General features: G+C 46.4%; 1 pseudogene; it reads right to left on the minus strand.

Moving 5' to 3' along the window:
- The window catches only part of LOC106992002 (protein EOLA1-like), a 28,896-nt pseudogene extending 7,376 nt beyond the window's left edge, over positions 1–21,520 (minus strand).
- Between the last annotated feature and the right edge of the window lies 1 nt (position 21,521).

Raw genomic sequence — 21,521 nt, forward strand, 5'->3', positions numbered from 1 at the left:
TACGTGTATGTCTCCCAGTGTGTGTGTCTGTCTCAGTTTTTATGTTTCTTTGTGTCTCTGTGTGTGTCTCTCAGTGCGTTTTGAGTCTCTGAATGTGTGTGTCTCTCACAGTGTGAGTGTGTCTGATACTCAGTGTTTGTGTTTGTTTGCTCTCAGGAATGTGTGTTTCTCCAGCTGTATGTGTAGGTCTCTCAGTGTGTGTGTCCAAATGAGTTTGCCTGTCTGTGTGTCTCTGTGTGTTTCTCTCAGTGAGTTTTTAACACTCTCTCAGTGTGTGTCTCTCTCAGGATGTGTGTTTCTCAGTGTGTTTTTGTCTCTTTCAGTGTGTGTCTCTGTCAGTGTGTCTCTCTCATTGTGAGTGGGCCTGGTTCTTAGTGTGTGTCAGTACTTCTCCCACTGTACGTGTGTATCTCTCAGTGTGTGTGTCCCTCTCAGTTTGCATGTCTCTGTGTGTCTCTGTGTGTATCTCTCAGTGTGTTTTCACTCTCTCTCAGTGTGTGTCCCTCTCAGTTTGAGTGTGTCTGATTCTCAGTGTTTGTGTTTGTTTGCTCTCAGGAGTGTGTGTTTCTCCCTCTGTATGTCTATGTCTCTCAGTGAGTGTCTATTTCAGTTTGCATGTCTCTGCGTGTCTCTGCATTTGTCTCTCAGTGGGTTTTGTGTCTCTGAATATGTGTGTCTGTCTGAGTGTGTGTCTCTCTCTCAGTGTGTGTTTGATTCTCAGTGTTTGTGTTTGTTTGCTCCCAGGAATGTGTGTTTCTCCCACTGTCTGTGTATGTCTCTGAGTGTGTGTGTCCCCGTGAGTTTGCCTCTCTGTGTGTCTGTGTGTGTGTCTTTCTGCATGTGTGTTTCTCTCAGTGTATGTTTCCCTCACAGTTCACGTGTCTCTGTGTGTTTCTCTCAGTGTGTTTTGACTCTCGGAATGTGTGTGTCTGTCTCAGTGTGTTGTCTCTCTCAGTGTGAGTGTGTCTGATTCTCAGGGTTTGTGGATGTCTTGCTCTCAGGAGTGTTTCTCTTCCTGGATGAGGGTGTCTCTGAGTGTGTGTATCCCTGTCAGTTTGCCTGTCTCTGTGTCTCTGTGTGTGTGTCTCTCAGTATGTGTGTCTCTCAGTGTGTTTTTCTGTCTCTCTCAGTGTGTGTCTTTCTCACTGTGTCTCTCTCATTATGTTTTTGTACCTCGCTCAGTGTGTGTCTCTGCCAGTGTGTTTCTCTCATTGTGAGTGTGCCTGATTCTCAAGGTGTGTGTGTGTTTCTGCCTCTGTATGTGTATGTCTCTCAGTGTGTGTCTCTCTTAGTTTTCCTGTCTCTTCGTGTCTCTGCATGTGTCTTTCTGTGGGTTTTCTGTCTCTGAATATGTGTGTCTCTCTCAGTGTGAGTGTGTCTGATTCTCAGTGTTTGTGTTTGTTTGCTCCCAGGAATGTGTGTTTCTCCCATTGTATGTGTATGTCTCTGAGAGTGTTTGTCCCAGTGAGTTTGCCTGTCTGTGTGTCTCTGTGTGTGTCTCTCAGTTTGTGTGCGTCACTCAGTGTGTTTTTCACTGTCTCTCAGTGTGTATCTCTCTCAGGGATTCTTTCTAATTGTGAGCATGCCGGTTGTTAGTGTGTGTGTGCATTTCTCCCTGTGTACGTGTATGTCTCCTAGTGTGTGTGTATGTCTCACTTTACACATTACTTTGTGTCTCTGTATGAGGCTCTCAGTGTGTTTTGAGTCTCTGAACGTGTGTGTCTCTGTGTGTGTGTGTGTCTCGCTCAGTGTGAGTGTGTCTGATTCTCAGTGTTTGTGTTTGTTTGCTCCCAGGAGTGTGTTTCTCCCTCTGTATGTGTATGTCTCTGAGTGTGTGTGTATGTCTCTGAGTGTGTGTGCATGTCTCTGAGTGTGTGTGTCCCAGTCAGTTTGCCTCTCTGTGTGTCTCTGTGTATGTCTCTCTGTATGTGTGTGTCTCTCAGTGTGTTTTGACTCTCTGTCTGTGTGTCTCTCTCAATAAGTATGTCTCTCTCAGTGTGTGTGTCTCTCTCAGTGTGAGTGTGTCTGATTCTCAGTGTTTGTGTTTGTTTGCTCCCAGGAGTGTGTGTTTCTCCCACTGTATGTATATGTCTCTCAGTGTGTGTGTCCCTCTCAGTTTGCATGTCGCTGTGTGTCTCTGTGTGTGTCTCTCAGTGTGTTTTGACTCTCTCTCAGTGCTTGTGACCCTCTCAGTGTGAGTGTGTCTGATTCTCAGTGTTTGCGGGTCTTGCTCTCAGGAGTGTTTCTCTTCCTGGATGAGGGTGTCTCTCAGTGTGTGTGTCCCTGTCAGTTTGCATGTCTCTGTGTGTCTCTGTGTGTGTCTCTCGCTATGTGTGTCTCTCACTGGGTTTTCTGTCTCTCTCAGTGTGTGTCTTTCTCAGTGTGTCTCTCAAGGTGTTTTTGTATCTCTCTCAGTGGGTGTCTCTTTCAGTGTGTTTCTCTCATTGTGAGTGTGCCTGGTTCTCAGTGTACGTGTGTGTGTTTCTCCCTCTGTATGTGTATGTCTCTCAGTGTGTGTCCGTCTGGTTTTGCATGTCTCTGTGTGTCTCTGCATGAGTCTCTCAGTGGGATTTGAGTCTCTGAATGTGTGTGTCTGTCTCAGTGTGAGTTTGTCTGATTGTCAGTGTTTGGTGTCTTTTTTTTTTAATTTTGCTCTCAGGAGTATATGTTTCTCCCACTGTATGCGTATATCTCTTAGTATGTGTGTCTCTGTGAGTTTGCCTGTCTGTGTGTCTCTGTGTGTGTCTCTCAGTTTGTGTGCGCCAGTCAGAGTGTTTTTCACTGTCTCTCAGTGTGTATCTCTCTCAGGGATTCTCTCTAATTGTGACTGTGCTGGTTGTTAGTGTGTGTGTGTTTTTCTCCCTGTGTACTTGTATGTCTCCCAGTGTGTGTGTACCTCTGAGGTTGCATGTTTCTTTGTGTCTCTGTGTGTTTCTCTCAGTGTGTTTGAGTCTCTGAATGTGTGTGTCTATCTCAGTGTGTTGTCTCTCTCAGTGTGAGTGTGTCTGATTCTCAGGAGTTGTGTTTGTCTTGCACTCAGGAGTGTGTGACTTTTCCTGGATGAGGGTGTCTCTCAGTGTGTGTGTCCTTGTCAGTTTTCTCCGTCTGTGTGTCTCTGGCCTTGTCTCTCTGTATGTGTGTCTCTCAGCATGTGTGTCTCTCACTGTGTTTTTCTCTCTCTCTCAGTGTGTCTCTCTCTCAGTGAGTGTCTCTGTCAGTGTGTCTCTCTCTTTTGTTTTTCTCTGTCTCTCAGTGTGTGACTCTGTCAGTGTGTCTCTCTCATTGTGAGTGTGCCTGATTCTTAGTGTGTGTGTGTTTCTTCCAGTGTATGTGTATGTCTCTCTGTGTGTATGTCTCTCTGATTTTGCGTGTGTCTGTCTGTCTCTGTATGAGTCTCTCAGTGTGTTTTGAGTCTCTGAATGTGTATGTCTCTGTGTGCGTGTGTCTGTTCAGTGTGAGTGTGTCTGATTCTCAGTGTTTGTGTTTGTTTGCTGTCAGGAGTGTGTGTTTCTCCCACTGTATGTGTATGTCTCTGAATGTGTGTGTCCCAGGAGTTTGCCCCTCTGTGTGTCTCTGTGTGTGTCTCTCTGTATGTGTGTGTCTCTCAGTGTGTTTTGACACACTCTGTGTTTGTCTCTCTCAAGAAGTGTGTCTCTCTCAGTGTGTGTTTCTCTCAGTGTGAGTGTGTCTGATTCTCAGTGTTTGTGTTTGTTTGCTCTCATGAGTGTGTGTTTCTCCCACTGTATGTGTATGTCTCTCAGTGTGTGTGTGTCTCTCAGATTGTGTGTCTCTCTGTGTGTCTCTCAGTGTGTTTTGACTCTCTCTCATTGCTTGTGTCTCTCTCAGTGTGAGTGTGTCTGATTCTCAGGGTTTGCTGGTGTCTTGCTCTGAGGAGTGTTTCTCTCCTGGATGAGGACGTCTCTCAGTGTGTGTGTCCCAGTCAGTTTTCCTGTCTCTGTGTGTGTCTCTCAGTATGTGTGTCTCTCAGTGTGTTTTTCTGACTCTCTCAGTGTGTGTCTTTCTTATTGTGTCTCTCATTGTGTATTTGTATCTCTCTCAGTGTTTTTCTCTGTCAGTGTGTTTCTCTCATTGTGAATGTGCCTGGTTCTCAGTATGTGTGTGTGTTTCTCCTTCTGTATGTGTATGTTTCTCAATATGTGTCTGTCTGGGTTTGCATATCGTTGCGTGTCTCTGCATGTGTCTCTCAGTGGGTTTTGAGTCTCTGAATGTGTGTGTCTGTCTCAGTGTGTGTGTCTGTCTCAGTGTCATTGTGTCTGATTCTCAGTGTTTGTGTTTTTTTGCTCTCAGGGGTGTGTGTTTCTCCCACTGTATACGTATATCTCTTAGTGTGTGTGTCCCTGTGAGTTTGCATGTCTCTGTGTGTCTCTGTGTGTGTCTCTCAGTTTGTGTGCGTCACTCAGTGTGTTTTTCACTGTCTCTCAGTGTGTATCTCTCTCAGGGATTCTCTAATTGTGAGTGTGCCGGTTGTTAGTGTGTGTGTGTTTCTCCCTGTGTATGTGTAAGTCTCCCAGTGTGTGTGTATGTCTCAGTTTCCGTGTTTCTTGTGTCTCTCTGTATGTCTCTCATTGTGTTTTGAGTCTCTGAATGTGTGTGTCTCTCTCAGTGTGTGTCTCTCTCAATGTGAGTGTGTCTGATTCTCAGTGTTTTTGTTTGTTTGCTCTCAGGAATGTGTGTTTCTCCAGCTGTATGTGTATGTCTCTCAGTGTGTGTGTCCCAGTGAGTTTGCCTGTCTGTGTGTCTCTGTGTGATTCTCTCAGTGTGTTTTTAACACTCTCTCAGTGTGTATCTCTCTCAGGATGTTTGTCTCTCAGTGTGTTATTGTCCCTTTTAGTGTGTGTCTCTGTCAGTGTGTCTCTCTCATTGTGAGTGTGCCTGGTTCTTAGTGTGTGTCTGTATTTCTCCCACGGTATGTGTGTGTCTCTCAGTGTGTGTGTCCCTCTCAAGTTGCATGTCTCTGTGTGTCTCTGTGTGTTTCTCTCAGTGTATTATGACTCTCTGAATGTGTGTCTGTCTCAGTGTGTTGTCTCTCTCGTGTGAGTGTGTCTGATTCTCAGGGTTTTTGTGTGTCTTGCGCTCAGGAGTGTGTGACTCTTCCTGGATGACGGTGTCTCTCAGTATGTGTGTCCTTGTCTGTTTGCTGTGTCTTTGTGTCTCGGGGCTTGTCTCTCTGTATGTGTGTCTCTCAGCAAGTGTGTCTCTCAGTGTGTTTTTCTATTTCAGTGTGCCTTTCTCTGAGTGTGTCGTTCTAATTGTGGCTCTCTCTTCCTCTCTCTCTGTGTCTCTGTCAGTGTATTTCTCTCATTGTGAGTGGTACTGGTTCTTTGTGTGTGTGTTTCTCCCACTTTATGTGCATGTGTCTCAGTGTGTGTCTACCTGTCAGTTTGCATGTCTCTGTGTCTCCTTTTGTTTCTCTCAGTGTGTTTTTAACACTCTCTCACTGTGTGTCTCTCTCAGGATGTGTGTCTCCCAGTGTGTTTTTCTCTCTCTCAGTGTGTGTCTCTGCCAGTGTATCTCTCTCTTTGTGAGTAAGCCTGGTTCTTGGTGTGTGTCTGTATTTCTCCCACTATATGTGTGTGCCTCTCAGTGTGAGTCCCTCTAAGTTTGCTGTCTCTGTGTGTTTCTCTCAGTGTGTTTTAACTCTCTGAATGTGTGTGTCTGTCTCTGTGTGTTGTCTCTCTCAGTGTGAGTGTGTCTGATTCTCAGTGTTTGTGGGTGTCTTGCTCTCAGGAGTGTTTCTCTTCCTGGATGAGGGTGTCTCTCAGTGTGTGTGTCCCTGTCAATTTGCCTGTCTCTGTGTGTCTCTGTGTGTGTCTCTCAGTATGTGTGTCTCTCAGTGTGTTTTTCTGTCTCTCTCACTGTCTGTCTTTCTCAGTGTGTCTCTCTCATTGTGTTTTTGTACCTCTCTCAGTGGGTGTCTCTGCCAGTGTTTTTCTCTCATTGTGAGTGTGCCCGGTTCTTAGTGTGTGTGTGTTTCTCCCTCTGTATATTTATGGCTCTCAGTATGTGTCTCTCTCAGTTTGCCTGTCACTGCATGTCTCTTCATGTGTCTCTCAGGGGGTTTTGGGTCTCTGAATATTTGTGTCTCTCTCAGTGTGTGTGTCTCTCTCAGTGTGAGTGTGTCTGATTCTCAGTGTTTTTGTTTGTTTGCTCCCAGGAATGCGTGTTTCTCCCACTGTATGTGTAAGTCCCTCAGTATATGTGTCCCTGTGTGTTTGCCTGTCTGTGTGTCTCTGTGTGTGTCTCTCAGTTTGTGTGCGTCTCTCAGTGTGTTTTTCCACTGTCTCTCAGTGTGTTTCTCTCTCTGGTATTCTCTCTAACTGTGAGCGTGCCGGTTGTTAGTGTGTGAGTGTCTCTCCCTGTGTACGTGTATGTCTCCCAGTGTGTGTGTTTGTCTCAGTTTACCTGTTTCTTTGTGTCTCTGTGTGTGTCTCTGAGTGTGTTTTGAGTCTGAATGTGTTTGTCTCTCTCAGTGTGTGTGTCTCTCTCATTGTGAGTGTGTCTGATTCTTAGTGTTTGTGTTTGTTTCCTCTCAGGAATGTGTGTTTCTCCAGCTATATGTGTATGTCTCTCAGTGTGTGTGTCCCAGTATGTTTGCCTGTCTGTGTCTCTCTGTGTGTTTCTCTCAATGTGTTTTTAACACTCTCTCAGTGTGTGTCTCTCTCAGGATGTGTGTCTCTCAGTGTGTTTTTGTGTCTTTCAGTGTGTGTCTCTGTCAGTGTGTCTCTCTCATTGTGAGTGTGCCTGGTTCTTAGTGTGGGTCAGTATTTCTCCCACTGTATGTGTGTGTCTCTCAGTGTGTTTTGACTCTCAGTGCTTGTGACCCTCTCAGTGTGAGTGTGTCTGATTCTCAGTGTTTGCGGGTCTTGCTCTCAGGAGTGTTTCTCTTCCTGGATGAGGGTGTCTCTCAGTGTGTGTGTCCTGTCAGTTTGCCTGTCTCTGTGTGTCTCTGTGTGTTTCTCTCAGTGTGTTTTGACTTACTGAATGTGTGTGTCTGTCTCAGTGTGTTGTCTCTCTCAGTGTGAGTGTGTCTGATTCTCAGGTCTTTTTGTGTGTCTTGCGCTCAGGAGTGTGTGACTCTTCCTGCATGATTGTGTTTCTCAGTGTGTGTGTCCCAGTCATTTTGCCTGTCTCTGTGTGTATCTCTCTGTATGTTTGTCTCTCAGTGTGTTTTTCTGTCTCTCTCAGTGTGTGTCTTTCTCAGTGTGTCTCTCTCATTGTGTTTTTGTATCTCTCTCAGTGTTTCTCTGTCAGTGTGTTTCTCTCATTATTAGTGTGCCTGGTTCTCATGGTGTGTGTGTGTGTTTCTCCCTCCTTATGTGTATGTCTCTCAGTGTGTGTCTCTCTCAGTTTGCCTTTCCGCGTGTCTCTGCATGTGTGTCTCAGTGGGTTTTGAGTCTCTGAATGTGTGTGTCTGTCTCAGTGTGTGTGTATCTCTCAGTGTGAGTGTGTCTGAGTCTCTGTGTTTGTTTGCTCCCAGGAATGCGTGTTTCTCCCACTGTATGTGTAAGTCCCTCAGTATGTGTGTCCCTGTGAGTTTGCCTTTCTGTGTGTCTCTGTGTGTGTCTCTCAATGTGTGTGTCTCTATGTCTCTCTGTGTGTGTCTCTCAAGGGGTGTGACTCTGAGTGTATGTCTCTCTCTGTGTCTGTGTGTGTCCCTCACTGTGTGTTTCTCTCTCTGTTTTTGGATGTCTCTCTTTCACATTGTGTGTGTCTTTCTCAATGAGGGTGTGTTTCTCTATGTTTTGTGTTCAATCATGCACAATGTGTGTGTTTACTCTCAGATAGTGTGTGTCTCTCTCAGTGTGAGTCTGTCTTTTTCTCAGGGTGTGTGTGCCCGTATTAGTTTTTTCTCTCTCTGTAAGGGTATGTTTCTCAGTGTGTGTATCTGTCAATTGTGTGTCTGTATGCGTCTCTGTGTGTGTTTGTCAGGGTTTGTGACACTCTCTCAGTGTGTATATCTCTCTCAGTGCATTTGTCTGTCTCTCAGTGTGTGTGCCTCTCTCTTGGTGTGTATGTGTCTTTGTGTGTCTCTCAGTGTTAATATGTCTGGTTCTCAGTGTGTGTTTGTGTGTCAGTGTGCGTGAGTCTCTCTCTCTGTATGTATATGACTAACAGTGTGTGTGTTGTGTCTGTTCATTGTGTGTCTCTATGGGTCTCTGTGTGTCTCTCAGTGTTTGTGACTCTCTTGAAGTGTTTAAGTCTGTCAGTGTGTGTGTCTCTCTCTCAGTGTGTGTCTGTTTCTCTCTCTCAGTGTGTGTCTGTTTCTCTATCTGTATTTGCATGTTCTAAGTGTGTGTGTGTCTGTGTGTGTGTCTCTATGTGTCACTGAGTGTGGCTCACAGTGTATGTTTCTCTCAGTTTCTGTGTCTCTCACAGTGTGTTTCTCCTTCTCAGTGTGGATGTCTCTCTCTCTTAGTGTGTGTGTCTCTGTATGTTGTGTGTTCATTATTTCACAGTTGGTGTCTCTCTCTTGTATGTCTTTCCCAGTGTGTGTGTGTGTGTGTGTGTGTGTGTGTGTGTGTGTCTCACAGTGTGCCTGGATAAATCTCAGGGTGTGTGTTTCCCTTTCAGTGTGTGTGTCTCTGTGTGTGTCTCTGGGACTCTCACAATGTCTCTGTTTGTGTGTCTCCCAGTGTATCTCTTTCCATGTGTGTGTTTCTGTCTCATTTTGTGTCTGCCTCAGTGTTGTGCATCTCTTTTGTAGTGTCTGTGTGTTGCTCAATGTGTGTGTCTCCCCCTCGAAGTTGTGCATGTCTCTCAGTGTGTGTGTATCTCTCTCAATGTGTGAATGTGTGTCTCGCTCTCTGTCTTTAAGTTTCTCTCCCTCAGTGTGTTTATTTGTGTGTCTTGTGCTCAGGAGTGTTTGTCTCTTCCTGGATGCGGGTGTCTCTCAATGTGTGTGTCCCTGTTAGTTTGCATGTCTCTGTGTGTTTCTGTGTGTGTCTCTCAGTATGTGTGGCTCTCAGTCTGTTTTTCTCTCTCTCTCTCAGTGTGTGTCTCTCTCTCTCTCAGTGTGTGTGCCTCTTTCTCTGAGTGCGTATCTCTGTGTGTGTCTCTCAGTGTGTTTTTGTCTCTCTCTCTCTCAGAATGTGTGTCTCTCTGTGTGAGTTTCTCTGGTTCTAAGTGTGTGTGTGTGTCCATGTTTTTGTTTTCCTCTCTCTGTAAGGGTATTTCTCTTAGTGTGTGTATCTCTCAGTTGTGTGTCTGTATGTGTCTCTGTGTGTGTTTCTCAGTGTTTGTGACTCTCAGTGTGTATGTCTCTTTCAGTGTGTGTGTCTCAGTGTTTGTGTGTCTCTCTCTGTATGTGTATGTCTCTCAGTGTGTGCCTCTCAATGTGTGTCTCTCAATGTGTGTGTCTCTATGTCTCTCTGTGTGGGTCTCATGGTATGTGACTGAGTGTGTATGTCTCTCTCAGTGTCTGTGTGTGTCTCTCACTATGTGTTTCTCTCATTGTGGATGTCTCTCTTTTGCAGTGTGTGTGTGTGTTTCTCAATTCGTGTGTGTTTTTGTATGTTTTGTGTTCAATCTCCCACAGTATGTGTGTCTACTCTCATATAGTGTTGTGTGTCACTCTTAGTTTGAGTGTGCCTCTCAGTGTGTTTCTCTCTGTGTTTGTGCTTCTCTCTCTGAGAGTGTGTGTCTCTGTGTTTCTCTGTGTGTGTCTCTCTCAGTGTGAATGTGTCTGATTCTAAGTGTGTGTTTGTGTTTCAGTGTGTGTGTGCCTCTCTCTGTATGCGTATGACTCTCACTGTGTGTCTGTCTGCTGTGTCTCTCTATGTGTCTCTCTGTTTGTCTCTCAGAGTTTGTGACTCTCTCGAATTATTTAAGTCTCTCAGTGTGTGTTTCGCTCTCTCAGTGTGGATGTCTCTCTCTCCTAGTGTGTGTGTGTATGTGTCACTCTCTGTATGTGTCTGTCTCTAAGTGTGTGTGTGTGTGTGTGTATCTGTGTGTGTGTCTCTATGTGTCACTATGTGTGGCTCATGATGTTTGTGTCTCTATCTCAGTGTGTATGTTTCTCTCAGTGTGTATGTCTCTCACAGTGTGTTTCTCCTTCTCTCTCTGTAAGGGTATGTCTCTTAGTGTGTGTCGCTCAGTTTTGTATCTGTATGTGTGTGTGTGTGTTTTTCAGTGTTCATGACTCTCTCTCAGTGTGTATGTTTCTTTCAGTGTGTGTATGTCTCTCCCTGTATGTGTATGTCACTCAGTGTGTGTGTCTCTCAATGTGTGTATCTCTATATCTCTCTGTGTGGGTCTCTCATGGTTTGTGACTCTGAGTGTTTGTCTCTCTCAGTGTCTGTGTGTGTCTCTCACTGTGTGTTTCTCCTTCTCAGTGTGGTTGTCTCTCTCTCTCAGTGTATGTGTCTCTCAGTGTGCGTGTCTCTGTAAGTTGTGTGTTCACACTTTCACAGTGAGTATCTGTCTCTTGTGTGTGTCTTTTTCAGTGTATGTGTTTGTGTGTCTGTCTCTCTCAGTGTGCATGGCCAACTCTCAGCATGTGTGTCCCTTTCATTGTGTGTCTCTCAGTGTGTGTCTCTCACAATGTCTCTCAGTGTGTGTCTCTGTGTGACTCTCACAATGTCTCTGTTTGTGTGTCTCACAGTGTGTCTCCCTCTCCATGTGTGTTTCTGTCTCATTGTGTGTCTGCCTCAGTGTTGTGAGTCTCTTTGTTAGTGTCTGTGTGTGTTTCTCAATATGTGTCTTTCCCACTAAGTTGTGTATGTCTCTCTCTCAGTGTGTGAATGTGCATCTCGCTCTCTGTGGTTCAGTTTCTCTCCCTAAGTGTGTGTGTGTGAGACTTGCTCTCCGGAGTGTGTGTCTCTTCCTGGATCAGGGTATCTCTCAGTGTGTGTGTCTCTCTCTCAGTGTGTGTGCCTCTCTCTCTGAGTATGTGTCTCTGTGTCTGTGTGTGTCTCTCTCAGTGTGAGTGTGTCTGGTTCTCAGTGTGTGTGTGTGTCCGTGTGTGTGTGTATCTCTGTATGTGTATGACTCTCAGCATGTGTGTCTGTTCGTCGTCTGTCTCTATGGGTCTCTGAGTTTCTCAGTGTTTGTGACTCTCTCGAATTATTTAAGTCTCTCTCAGTGTGTGTGTCTCTCCCTGTATGTGTATGTCTCTAAGTGTGTGTGTTTGTGTGTGTGTTTTTGTGTTTGTGTCTCTATGTGTCACTATGTGTGGCTCACAAAGTTTGTGTGTCTCTCTCAGTGTGTAAGTTCCTCTCAGTGTGTGTGTTTCTCACAGTGTGTTTCTACTTCTCAGTGTGGATATCTCTCTGTCTCTCAGTGTGTGCGTCTCTCAGTATGTGTGTGTGTCTGTATGTTGTGTGTTCACACTTTCAAAGTGAGTGTCTCTCTCTTGTGTGTGTCTTTCCCAGTGTGTGTGTGTGTGTGCTTATCTGTCTCTCTCAGTGTGCATGTCTAACTCTCTGTGTATGCCCCTTTCAGTGTGTGTGTCTTTGTGTGTGTGTCTCCAAGTGTGTCTCTCTCTCTCCATGTGGGTGTTTCTGTCTCATTGTGTATCTGCCTCAGTGTTGTGGGTCACTTTGGTGCTGTCTCTGTGTGTTTCTCTCCCTCAAAGTTGTTCATGTCTCTCTCTAAGTGTGTGTGTCTCTCTCAGAGTGTGAATGTGTGTCTCGCTCTCTGTGTTTACATTTCTCTCCCTCAGTGTGTGTGTGTGTGTGTGTGTGTGTGTCTTACTCTCAGGAGTGTGTGTCTCTTCCTAGAAGAGGGTGTCTCTCAGTGTGTGTGTCGCTTTCAGTTTGCCTTTCTCTGTGTGTCTCTGTGTGTGTCTCAGTATGTGTGTCTCTCAGTATGTGGGTCTCTCAGTGTGCTTTTCTCTCTCTCAGTGTGTCTCTCTCTCATTGTGAGTGTGTCTGGTTCTTAGCATGTTTGTGGATGTCTCTCAGTGTGTGTGTCTCTGTCAGTATTTGTGTGTCTTTCAGTATGAGTCTGTCTTGTTCTCCGTGTGTGTATGTTTCTGTGTTTTTGTTTTTCTCTCTCTCTAAGGGTATATCTCACAGTGTGTGTATCTCTCAATTGTGTCTGTATGTGTCTCTGTGTGTATTTCTCAGTGTTTGTGACTGTCTCTCAGTGTGTATGTCTCTCTCCATGTGTGTATCTCTCTCAGTGTGTGAGTCTCTCTCAGTGTGAGTCTGTCATGTTCTCAGAGTGTGTGTGTGTCCTCTTTTTTGTTTTTCTCTCTCTGTAAGGGTATGTCTCTCAGTGTGTGTATCTCTCAATTGTGTGTCTGTGTGTGTGTTTCTCAGTGTTTGTGACTCTCAGTATGTATGTCTCTCTCCATGTGTGTGTCTCTCTCAGTATGTGTGTCACTCTCAATGTGACTCTGTCTTGTTCTAAGGGTATGTGTGTGTCCATGTTTTTGTTTTTCTCTCTCTCTAAGGGTATGTCTGTCAGTGTGTGCAACTCTCAATTGTGTGTCTATATGTGTCTGTGTGTGTGTTTCTCAGTGTTTGTGACTTTCTCTCAGTGTGTATGTCTTTCTCCCTGTGTGTGTCTCTCTCAGCGTGTGTGTCTCTCTCAGTGTGAGTCTGTGTTGTTCTCAGTGTGTATGTGTCTGTGTTTTGTGTTTCTCTATATATGAGGGTATATCTCGCAGTATGTGTATCTCTCAGTTGTGTGTCTGCATGTGTCTCTGTGTGTGTTTCTCAGTGTTTGTGATGCTCTCTCACTGTGTATGTATCTTTCAGTGTGGTGTGTCTCTCAGTGTGTGTGTGTCTCCCTGTATGTGTATGTCTCTCAGTGTGTGTGTCTCTGTGTCTCTCTCTGTGGGTCTCTCATGATTTGTGACTCTGAGTGTGTATGGCTCCCTCAGTGTCTGTCTGTGTCTCTCACTGTGTGTTTCTCCTTCTCAGTGTGGTTGTCTCTCTCTCTCTCAGTGTGTGTGTCTCTGTATGTTTTGTGTTCACACTTTCACAGTGAGTGTCTGTCTCCTGTGTGTGTCTTTTTCAGTGTGTGTGTTTGTGTATCTGTCTCTCTCAGTGTGCCTGGCTAACTCTCAGTGTGTGTGTGTCCCTTTCAGTGTGTGTGTCTCTCTGTGTGAGTCTCTGTGTGACTCTCACAATGTCTCTATTTGTGTGTCTCCCACTGTCTCTCTCTCTCCATGTGTGTTTCTGTCTCCTTGTGTGTCTGCCTCAGTGTTGTGGGTCTCTTTCATAGTGTCTGTGTGTGTTTATCAATGTGTGTATCTCCCCCTGTAAGTTGTGTGTGTCTCTTTCTCTCAAGGTGTGAATTTGTGTCTCACTCTCTGTGTTTAAGTTTCTCTCCCTCAGTGTGTGTGTGTGTGTGTGTGTGTGTCTTTCTCTCAGGAGTGTGTGTCTCTTCCTGGATGAGGGTGTCTCTCAGTGTGTGTGTCCCTGTTAGTTTGCCTGTCTCTGTGTGTTTCTGTGTGTTTCTCTCAGTATGTGTGTCTCTCAGTGTGTTTTTCTCTCTCCCACAGTGTGTGTCTCTCTCAGTGTGTCTCTCTCATTGTGAGTGTGTCTGGTTCTTAGCATGTGTGTGTCTGCCTCTTTCTGTATGTGTATGTCTCTCAATGTGTGTGTCCCTCTCAGTTTGCATGTCTCTGTGTGTCTCTGTGTGTGTCTCTCAGTATGCGTGTCTCTCTCAGTGTGAGTGTGTCTGGTTCTCAGTGTGTGTGTGTGTCTGTGTTTTTGTTTTTCTTTCTCTGTAAGGGAATGTCTCTCAGTGTGTGTATCTCTCAGTTGTGTGTCTGTATGTGTCTGTGTGTGTTTCTCAGTTTTTGTGACTCTCTCTCAGTGTGTATGTCTCTTTCAGTGTGTGTGTGTGTGTCTCAGTGTGTGTGTGTCTCTCTATGTATGTGTATGTCTCTCAGTGTGTGTGTCTCTCAATGTGGGTGTCTCTCTCATTGTGGATGTCTCTCTGTTGCACTGTGTGTCTTTCTCAATGAGTGTGTGTTTCTGCATGTTTTGTGTTCAGTCTTGCACAATGTGTGTGTCTAGTCTCATCTAGTGTGTGTGTCTCTCTCAGTGTGAATGTGTCTGATTCTCAGTGTGTGTCTGTGTGTCAGTGTGCGTGTGTCTCTCTCTGTATGTGTATGACTCTCAGTGTGTGTGTCTGTCCGTTGTCTGTCTCTATGTCACTCTGTGTGTGTCTCTCAGTGTTTGTGACTCTCTCGAATTATTTAAGTCTCTCTCAATGTGTGTGTCTCTCAGTGTTTGTTTCTCTCTCTCAGTGTGGATGTCTCTGTGTGTGTGTGTGTGTCTCTCTGTATTTGTTTGTCTCAATGTGTGTGTGTGTGTCTCAGTGTGTGTGCCTCTATGTGTTACTGAGTCTGTCTCAGAGTGCGTGTCTCTCTCAGTGTGTATGTTTCTCTCAGTGTGTTTGTCTCTCACAATGTGTTTCTTCTCAGTGTGTTTGTCTCTCAGTGTGTGTGTTTCTCTGTATGTTGTGTGTTCACACTTTCAAAGTGAGTGTCTCTCTCTTGTGTGTGGTTTTTTCAGTGTGTGTGTGTTTTCTGTGTCTCTCATTGTGCATGTCTAACTCTCAGTGTGTGTGTCTCTTTCAGTGTGTGTGTCTCTGTGAGTGTGTCTCTGTGTGATTCTCCCAATGTCTCTGTGTGTCTCCCAGTGTGTGTCTCTCTCTATGTGTGTGTTTCTGTCTCATTGTGTGTCTGCCTCAGTGTTGTGGGTCTCCTTGGTAGTGTCTTTGTGTGTCTCTCAATGTGTGTGTCTCTTCCTCTAAGTTGTGTATGTCTCTCTCTCAGTGCGTGAATGTGTGTCTCACTCTCTGTGTTTAAGTTTCTCTCCGTGTGTGTTGTGTCTTGTGCTCATGAGTGTGTGTCTCTTCCTGGATGAGGGTGTTTCTCAGTGTGTGTGTCCCTGTTAGTTTGCCTGTCTCTGTGTGTCTCTCTCAGTATGTGTGTCTCTCAGTGTGTTTTTCTCTCTCTCAGTGTGTGTCTCTCTCAGTGTGTCTCTCTCATTGTGAGTGTGTCAGGTTGTTAGCGTGTGTGTGTATGCCTCTCTGTATGTGTATGTCTCTCAGTGTGTGTGTGTCCTCTAAGATTGCGTGTCTCTTTGTGTCTCTGTGTGTGTGTCTCAGTGTGTTTTTGTCTCTCTCTCAGTGTGTGTGTTTCTCAGTGTGTGTGTGTGTGTCCGTGTTTTTGTTTTCTCTCTCTAAGGGTATGTCTCTCAGTTTGTGTATCTCTCAGTGTGTGTCTCTATGTGTCTCTGGGTGTGTCTCAGTGTATGTTACTCTCTCTCACTGTGTATGTCTCTTTCACTGTGTGTGTGTGTGTCTCTCTGTATGGGTATGACTCTCAGTGTGTGTGTCTCTATGTCTCTCTGTGTGGGTCTCTCATGGAGTGTGACTGAGTTTGTATGTCTCTCTCAGTGTCTGTGTGTGTCTCTCACTGTGTGTTTCTCTCTTTCATTGTGGATGTCTGTCTGTCATGGTGTGTGTGTGTGTCTTTCTCAATGAATGTGTGTTTCTGTATATTTTGTGTTCAATCTTACACAGTGTGTGTGTCTACTCTCATATAGTGTCTGTGTCTCTCTCAGTGTTTGTACATCTCTCTCTTTGGGTGTGTGTGTCTCTGTGTGTGTCTCTCTCAGTGTGAGTGTGTCTGATTCTCAGTGTGTGTGTGTCAGTGTGCCTATGTCTCTCTCTGTATCTCTTTGACTCTCAGTGTGTTTGTCTGTCTATTTTCTGTCTCTATGTGTCTCTGTGTGTGTCTCTCAGTGTTTGTGACTCTAATTATTTAGGTCTGTGTGTGTGTGTGTCTCTCAGTATGTGTGTCTCTCAGTGTGTGTTTCTCTTTCTCATTGTGGATGTCTCTCTCTCACTGTGTATGTGTGTCTTTCTCTGTATGTGTATGTCTCTAAGTGTGTGTGTGTGTGTATGTGTGTGTCTCTCTGTGTGTGTTACTCTATGTCACTATGTGTGGCTCACAATGTTTGTGTCTCTGTCTCAGTGTGTATGTTTCTCTCAGTGTGTGTGTTTCTCACAGTGTGTTTCTCCTTCTCAGTGTGGATGTCTCTCTCTCTCAGTGTGTGTGTCTCTGTATGTTGTGTGTTCACACTTTCAAAGTGAGTGTCTCTCCCTTGTGTGTGTCTTTTTCAGTGTGTGTTTGTCTTTCTCTCAGTGTGCATGGCTAACTCTCAGTGTGTGTGTGTCCCTTTCAGTGTGTGTGTCTCTGTGTGTGTGTGTCTCTGTGTGACTCTCACAATGTCTCTGTTTGTGTGTCTCCCAATGTGTCTCTCTCTCCATGTGTGTGTTTCTGTCTCATTGTGTGTCTGCCTCAGTGCTGTGGGTCTCTTTGGTGGTGTCTGTATGTGTTTCTCAATGTGTTTGTCTCTCCCTGTAAGTTGTGTGTGTCTCCCTCTCAGTGTGTGTGTGTATCTCTCTCAGTGTGTGAATGTGTGTCTCACTCTCTGTGGTTAAGTTTCTCTCCCTCAGTGTGTGTGTGTGTGTGTGTGTGTCTTGCTCTCAGGAGTGTGTGTCTCTTCCTGGATGAGGGTGTCTCTCAGTGTGTGTGCCCCTGTCATTTTGCTTGTCTCTGAATATCTGTGTGTGTCTCTCTCAGTATGTGTGTCTCTCAGTGTGTTTTTCTCTCTTTCTCAGTATGTGTCTCTCTCAGTGTGTCTCTCGAATTGTGAGTGTGTCTGGTTCTTAGCATGCGTGTGTGTGTCTCTCTCTGTATGTGTATTTCTCTCAGTGTGTGTGTCTCTCAGTGTGTTTGTCCCTCTCAGTTTGCATGTCCCTGTGTGTCTCTCTGTGTGTTTCTCAGTGTTTGTGACTCTCTCAGTGTGTATGTCTCTCTCAGTGTTTGTGTCATTCTCTCAGTGTGTGTTTGCTTGTTTCTCTGAGTGTGTGTGTCTCTGTGTCTCTTTGTGTGTGCCTCTCAGTGTGAGAGTATCTGGTTCTCAGTTTGTGTGTGTCAGTGTGCATGTGTGTCTCTCTCTGTATGTGTATGACTGTCTGTGTGTGTCTCTGCATTATGTGTCTCTATGTGTCTCTGTTTGTGTCTCTCATTGTTTGTGACTCTCTCAAAGTGTTTAAGACTCTCTCAGCATGTGTGTCTCTCAGTGTGTATTTCTCCATCTCACTGTGGATGTCTCTCTCTCTCTCAGTGTGTGTGTTTCTCAGTGTGTTTGTGTCTCTGTATGTTGTGTGTTGACTCTTTCACAGTGTGTCTCTCTCTCATGTGTGTGTCTTTCTCAGTATGTTTGTGTGTGTGTGTTGGTCTGTCTCTCTCAGTTTGCATGGCTAACTCTCAGTGTGTGTGTGTCCCTTTCACTGTGTGTCTCTGTGTATGTGTGTCCCTGTGTGACTCTCACAGTGTCTCTTTTTGTGTGTCTCCCATTATTTCTCTCTCTCAATGTGTCCGACTGTTTGCAATCCCATGCACTATATACATTCCATGGAATTCTGCAGGCCAGAATATTGGAGTCAGTAGTCGTTCCCCGCTCCTGGGCATCTTCTCATCTCAGGCAAGATCCCAGATCTCCCTCATTTCAGATGGATCCTTTACTGACTGAGCAACCAGGGATATCTCAACTTATTCCACTTTTGGCTATTGGATGTGCTGCATGAACATGTGTGTGTTAAGTCGCTTCACTCGTGTCCCACTCTTTGTCACTCCATAGACGGTAACCCGCCAGGCTCCTTTGTCCATGGGACGCTCCAGGCAAGAGTACTGGAGTGGGTTGCCATACTCTCCTCCAGGAAATCTTCTCGACCCCGGGACCAAACCCATGTCTCTTACACCTCCTGTATTGGCAGGTGGGCTCTTTCCACTTGCACAACCTGGGAACATGCATGTACATATACTTGTTTGGGTACCAGTTTAAGCTGGATTCAAGATTGCCGGGAGAAATATCAATAACCTCAGATATGTAGATGACACCACCCTAATAGTAGAAAGCAAAGAGGAATAAAAGAGCTTCTTGATGAAGGTGAAAGATGGGAGTGAAAAAGCTGGCTTAAAACACAACATTCAAAAAAATGATGATTATGGCATCCAGTCCCATTCAGTTCAGTTCAGTTGCTCAGTCGTGTCCGACTCTTTGCGACCCCATGAATTGCAGCACATCAGGCCTCCCTGTCCATCACCAGCTCCCAGAGTTCAGTCAAACTCATGTCCATCGAGTCGGTGATGCCATCCAGCCATCTCATCCTCTGTCGTCTCCTTCTCCTCCTGCCCCCAATCCCTCCCAGCATCAGGGTCTTTTCCAATGAGTCAACTCTTCGCATGAGGGGGCCAAAGTATTGGAGTTTCAGCCTCAGCATCAGTCCTTCCAATGAACACCCAGGACTGATCTCCTTTAGGACGCACTGGTTGGATCTCCTTGCAGTCCAAGGGACTCTCAAGAGTCTTCTCCAACGCCACACTTCAAAAGCATCAATTCTTTGGTGCTCAGCTTTCTTCCCAGTCCAACTCTCACATGCATACATGACCACTGGAAAAACCATAGCCTTGACTAGACGGACCTTTGTTGACAAAGTAATGTCTCTGCTTTTTAACATGCTATCTAGGTTGGTCATAACATTCCTTCAAAGGAGTAAGCATCTTTTAATTTCAAGGCTGCAGTCACCATCTGCAGTGATTTTGGAGCCCTAAAGAATAAAGTCTGACACTGTTTCCACTATTTCCCCATCTATTTCCCATGAAGTGATGAGACAGATGCCATGATCTTCATTTTTTGAATGTTGAACTTTAAGCCAACTTTTTCACTCTCCTCTTTCACTTTCATCAAGAGGCTTTTTAGTTCCTCTTCACTTTCTGCCATAAGGGTGGTGTCATTGCTCAAGCACAAACAAAATCCCTGAGCTGGCAGATCCCTAGGGGCACTCAAAAGCCCTCTCTTGTAATCAAAAGTCGATTTCTGGTCTGATGAAGTAAAGCAGAACTCCACAGGAGTAAAGAATCAAATGAGAACTGCGAGTCTGTGTTCTTTCTATCTGTCCGTGCTATTCACATGGCACAGGGTGAGCCCAATGAGGCTGGAAGCCCATGCAGCAGACAGTCTTCAGTCTGGACCCCATGGTTCCTTTTTTCTGAAGCAGCAACATTTCACACACTCGGCCAAGAGTGTGGTTGCTGATTTGAATGACGAGGCAAGCACAGGATGGACTGGTTCTTGGGCCTTGGCTCCTGTCCATGGGGGTGTCACCTTCCATGAGTTATGCACCCTGAAGCAGAAGGTGCTCCTCAAGGATCCCCCAAGGATACCACAAGTTTCTGATCAGGAGCTGAGCACCTGCAACTACCGATCCATGGGCCTCCCCAAGATGCTCAGCAGAAAGTGGGGTCACTCACCCCACCCGCCAAGAGCCTTGCAAACACATGACCCCAAACCCAAAGACAAGTACAGGTTCCCACAAGGTGAACAGCAGCCCTTTTTGCTCTGCCCTCACAGCTGTATTGACGAGCCTGTGTTTGGACATGATGCGGACAGGCAGTGTGTCCAACATGCAGGCCTTGTGAGCAAAGCAACAGTTTACAGCAGGACAAGGGTCACCTGCAAGGACACACCAAGGCCTGTTTCTGGGCCTGGGGACTCTCTACCAGCTGGAGGCCTCACTGGATGCTTACGCTCAGCCCTGCCCCCAGCCTTCTCTCATCACCCCGTGGACACTGTTCCAACATCAGGGAGTTTGGACCAGAACAAAGAGGAGAAAACACTAACAGGTTTCCTAACAACACATTTTCCCAAGCACCCAGACACAGCAGAGCCAATGCGAGTGGCAACACCATCATTTTGTAAAGGTCAAAGTCGTGGAGACCCTTGCTGAGTCCAGAACAGCACCTTATGAGGGGAGTCCCTGCACCCGGCCCTGCACCAAGTAGGCACCACAGGGTGGGGCAGATTCAGACAGAATCGCATGTCCAGGGCATGGTGTCACCATGTGCTGATCTCTCAGTCACCTTCCTTTTGAGAGCCCAGTCTGGACAGGCCTCCTGCCCAAAGGGGATCAGATGCTCGGGGATGTCCACCTGGAAGATGTCCTTCCCACCCCTTGCTGGGAAGGGCTGCAACAGCCAGCTAGGGTTGACGAGCACTGTCAGGTACTTCTATTGCAGGTCGGGTAGAAGGGCTTGAATCTCCAGCTCCTCCACCTCATCGGGACCTAGGTTTTCTGGGTGCAAGAAAGTGTCCCCGCTGTCCGCAAGACCTGAGTGCAAAGACAGGACACAGAAAGCGAACAAGGTGATTCAAAGTCGCACCTCCTAGAGATGAAGACTGTATCATGAAGGGGATGTGAGGTGAATTGGGTCCTCTGGCTGAGCAATTCAGGATGGCTCACCTTCAGTTCAGTTCAGTTCAGTTCAGTTGCTCAGTCGTGTCCGAATCTGTGACCACATGAATTGCAGCACGCCAGGCCTCCCTGTCCATCACCATCTCCCGGAGTTCACTCAGACTCGCGTCCATCGAGTCAGTGATGCCATCCAGCCATCTCATCCTCTGTCGTCCCTTCTCCTCCTGCCACCAGTCCCTCCCAGCATTAGAGTCTTTTCCAATGAGTCAACTCTTCGCATGAGGTGGCCAAAGTACTGGAGTTTCAGCTTTAGCATCATTCCTTCCAAGGAAATCCCAGGGCTGATCTTCAGAATGGACTGGTTGGATCTCCTTGCAGTCCAAGGGACTCTCAAGAGTCTTAAGGGAATTCAGGGCAAGGCCAAGCGAGGGAGGGAGCAAAATGAAAGGGAGAGGCCTGGTGCTCCAGGAATAGCACCAGGCCACAGGCAGGTCTCAGTCTGCCCACTGCAGGCCACAGGGGCAGAGCAGAAGGGCCCAAGCAGGGAGCCTGTGGACATCAGGTCCCCAAACATTTTGCCAGAAGACAGGTGTTGCTGTGGGGCCTATCCCTGGGGAGTCAGGGGACTTGCTCAAGCCCAGTTGCAGGCAGTGGGGGTGTGGAACCCTGGCTGGGTGCTTTCCTGCCTCTCATGGTCTCTGCCAGACACACACACACACACACACACACACACACACACACACACACACACGTGTGGACACACACACAGAGACAAGTGCCATGTGCAGACCTGGATGCACCTCTGCCTCAGAGCACAAATGGGGACTGAGGCACAGAGTGGTGGTCAGGCGCCTTGGCCACCATCTCCCAGCCCAGGGACCCTTGCTGTCCCTCTGAAGAACCCTCATCCCCCCACCCCCCACCAACCAGTTCAACAGAAAACAAACGAGCACAACCCAGCTGAGATCCAAGGCAGCACCCAGGGCTGTGTAGGCAGCGCAGGGCAGGGTGACACTTGCCTGCAATCACTCTGCAGCTGAACTTGTCCCCATCACACAGCAGGCCTGGATCTAGGTGGGGCCCATCCTTAGCCTCTGCTCTAGCAGCTCCTGCCAGGCCACGTCCTCCCAGTCCCAGTGTGCCATGTGGATGGCCAGGGTACAGTGCCGGGTCCACATAGCATGGGCCACCACCACATCTTCAGGGTCTTGACACTCTTTAAGATGAAACCTGAAAAAGGCTGTTGGAAGGACAGACAGTTAAACTTCATC

Source organism: Ovis aries, chromosome X (assembly GCF_016772045.2).
Source record: "Ovis aries strain OAR_USU_Benz2616 breed Rambouillet chromosome X, ARS-UI_Ramb_v3.0, whole genome shotgun sequence".
Lineage (NCBI taxonomy): Eukaryota > Metazoa > Chordata > Mammalia > Artiodactyla > Bovidae > Ovis > Ovis aries.